Source organism: Morone saxatilis, unplaced genomic scaffold (assembly GCF_004916995.1).
Source record: "Morone saxatilis isolate NCDOM2014 unplaced genomic scaffold, NCSU_SB_2.0 Contig2, whole genome shotgun sequence".
NCBI classification, from domain to species: domain Eukaryota; kingdom Metazoa; phylum Chordata; class Actinopteri; family Moronidae; genus Morone; species Morone saxatilis.
Genome location: NW_023339762.1, coordinates 27,100,455 through 27,104,367, shown reverse-complemented (window position 1 = coordinate 27,104,367; position 3,913 = coordinate 27,100,455).

Below are 3,913 nucleotides of genomic sequence, written 5' to 3'. Positions count from 1 at the left end.
TGTATTTCTCTTGAAACAAAAACTTCTCAGCCATTAATATGTATATTTCTGCAGTTACACATTTGTCCACACATTTTCAGATCTCTGTACACATTTACAGATTTGTCTACATATTTACAAATCTCAATACATTTGCAAATCAGAATACAATTGTTGTTGTTGTTCATTCTTTTACACATTTACAAATCTGATTACACACACACGGACTGAGATACAGTTACACAACTCTCCACTCACATTTGTAAATAGTTTTGCTACAATAATAGCTCTAGAAGAGTTTTTACCACTGCCTAGTAAAGACACTTATAACTGATAAGGACCTTCCAAACTTTCAAGGAATCAATACATTTCAACCATGACTGCCATCTTTCCCTAACATTAACCAAGCAGGTTCAGTGCCTGAACTATTCAAACCTTTACCATAGCAGTGGCACCAGTCTGTGGAAAGCAATGACAAACTACATATATGTTGTTGAGTTTGGGGGTCTTGGTTATGACTGGTGGTTAAAGGGCTTTTGCAGTGACTGCATTTCCATTTGCTATCAGTTAAATCCGTCCAAATTCTCAAGTCTCATCTCAAAACCTGTTTATATTCATTGGCTTTTTAATGTGGCTGACATTCTCTCTTAGGCTCTATTGCTCTTATTTTGTGATTTTAAGTATGTCCTTATTTTCATTATGTTTTGTTATTACTGTTGATGTTTCTTTCTGCTTTGTAAGCACCTTCTTGGAAAGCACTTTGATAGACAATGGTTTTCTGATACTGATACTAGCCCACAATAGTAACAACAGTCTTTATTTGTATTATAATATTTTATATCTATCTTGTATGTATGTGTTGATACATCTCTTTTCAACCTAGACTTTCTGGACATGTTATCCCTGGGTTACAGCACACATACATCTAATATCCCATATTGCCTCAGGGCTCAAGGAACTTTACTGTCATAGCTTATATGTAAATGAGGCAGAATTTGACCCCTGCAAACCTTTGGTAAAACCTCCCCCTATCATGCCTTATATTTCAATGAATTACTTAAGAATATGAGAGAGTTGGGGGCAGGGGGGTAAAGACAGCTAACTATGCCAAAGGGAAGGCAGCCAGCACAAAGCATGAAAGAGCAGAAGATATTTCATAGGCTATATACTGGTGTGTGAAAAACTGAGACAGTTTGAAAAACCAAGTGACAGGAGGAGTTATAAAAGCAGGGAGGGAGTTAAGATAAAAGTGCATGAATAGAAGTATAGAGATTAAGTAGAGATCTGCTTTGTTTTATTCTAAGTGAGATAGTTTAATACATGAAACATAAGAAAAATAAGGCCCATGGATTTTTTATAAATGCACCAAACATCTGTATGTATTTATAGCTATATGAATTGCATTGGAGTTTTGAATATGTATCTTTAATACTCTTCGAACAACTTACTGATAAAGAAGTAACTTAAGATATGTTATATGCAGGATATTTCAACAAGCATTCCTATAGCGTCTCCTATACATTATATCCATATTCAACTAATTGCTTACATTAAATAAGAGCATGTAGTCATGTAGGGAGTGGAGGTCAAGGTGGTCCCTATAAGTGTTTGTATCCCTTCTCATACTAGTAATTATCTCTAACTTTATATTTAGATTTTATATCATCATATCGTTGTAGTTGAGTTATTTGTGAACAATAATACCGTAATAATTATTTTTTGCAAAATGACCACATCAGTTAAGGTGAGCGTTATGAGTTGATGAAAGAAAGACCACATTAAAAGTTATCAACAACTTTATTAATCATGTATAAATTTTCTATTTACAGAGCAATACAGCCAGAGGTCCATACACACAAAAGGGATTAACAAGATGGGATTGTAATGAAATGGAGTTGTTGATAATGGTTGGGGAAAATAAGTTACAGTAGTGATAAAACTAACCGCTGTATGAGTAGACTAATGATACAGAGAGATCAGTAATAACTATTTATTTAGTTATTCATTATTTAATTATTTTTTAGAAGAGATGTAGAAAAGAAATCTGTATAGTTTCCTCATTAACTGTCATCTTCACGTCTCTCCACTAGATCATATAAGATTAATTGTGTTGTGCAACAAGCATGTTAATATAGCCTAAAAACAATCCAACTCAGTGTTTGCTTCCATCAGGTTTCGTCCATTCTGGTTGGTCCTTATGGTCGTTGTAGTTCAGGACTGTGAGCAGGGTTCTGGCCTCAAAAGCTGGAGAGCTGAATCATACATCAGTGTGTGATTCTGCACATACTCAAGACCAGCTGGAGATCTGTGAAAACATACAGTCATGGGCATTTATTTAGCTGTGTATTCTCATTGTTCAAAAACAAACACACAAATGAGTTCAGGTACTTATGAACTCTCTTCAGCCACTGCTTGTTTCTGATAATGTCTGTCAGAGCCTCATGAGCCTTCTATGAGCCAGTACTTTGTCCCATTGTGTTAATGCAGTCCTGTTGTGTTCCTTTGTCATATGGTGAGCAGTCCTGGCCACAGCTCCTGGAAAAATAAACATAAACCCTTTCTGCCATAAAGTTGATCATTTCGTCTGAGTTTATTACTTCCTGTGTTGATGAATAAATATGCTTGTTGTTCTACAAAATCATTTACTAAAAGCAGCTGGTCTGTACACTGTACATTACAGATGGTTTCTATAAGATAAGATAGATAAATAGCTAGCAGCTAGTGATGGGCATGAGTTATGTTACTCTATATACTATAAATCACATTTGCCAATTGAGTCAATTTACAGACAAAATTGTGTTTCTGTTGTATATTTCTGTCATGTTGGTTGTTGTCAAGGTAGTAAACAACAACAGTCTGTCCCATACACTACAGACACAACTCCACATAAGTCCTGAAGTCCTTTCTGATACAAAGCTGTCTCCATCTTTCAAATGTATCTCCAACATTTACCCATGTTTGACCACGTCTCTGGTCATGGAGCTCTTTATACAGATGCAGAGGCTGTTTAGGTCAGACAACTCCAACATTATCTCTGCGGATACACTGATTGCTGCCATGGCTGCAGCTCGCTGTGCTTGCGTATGTTCATACCTGGCAATCCGGTGTCCAAACAGGCAGTCAGCGCAGTCACACAGGACAAAATATAAAGAGAAATTCTGCACCAGAATATAAAATGAGAATATACATTCTCAACAGTATTTCAGTTTAACCTGTTTACTTAGAGTCTGATGACATATTAGTGTAATCTTATTTTTTAATAAAGTAAATATTTTACCCATTGTTCCTTTAATTTTAAAGGGGAACTTCGGCAGATTTTTACCCTAGTCTTGATCACTAGAGGTCCCCAAGTACTGTCGATAGGAAAAAGAACGACCAGAATTGGCATACGACCAGAATTGGGTTCTAGCCAAACTGGAGATCCTGCAGCTAATGGCCAGAGCTCCCAGTTAGTTATAACACTTCTTGGGGGGCATATCCTAAAGAGTGCCTTTTGCTCCTCTTAACAGACACCAAATGTAATTAAATGTCTGTGCAACATGATCAGTGCCCTTGCGTGACAACAACATGCCTTTTCAACTCATACGTTGTGCAGAAACCGTACAACAGTACTGTCGCCTACCTGTTTTTCCAGCCACTCGCTTCACCGAAAGCCCAGAAAGATCGATCACGGAGATAATGCCTTCGCGAAAAAAAAGTTTATTTCCCCCTCAAAAATGTCCATGTCTTCACACACTACTCTCCGATTTTCACACTTCCTGCAACAATTTCTTCTTCTGCGTTTCCCTCCAACAAGTGTCACGCTGAAGTCCCGTGGGATTTCACTTGTTAGATACTAACTTTTGTATTCTGACAAACGGTTTTGATGTCAGCCAACAATAAATGATGCTGACGGTACAAAGCTAACAGCAGCTTTCTACTAGCCAAGAGTGAT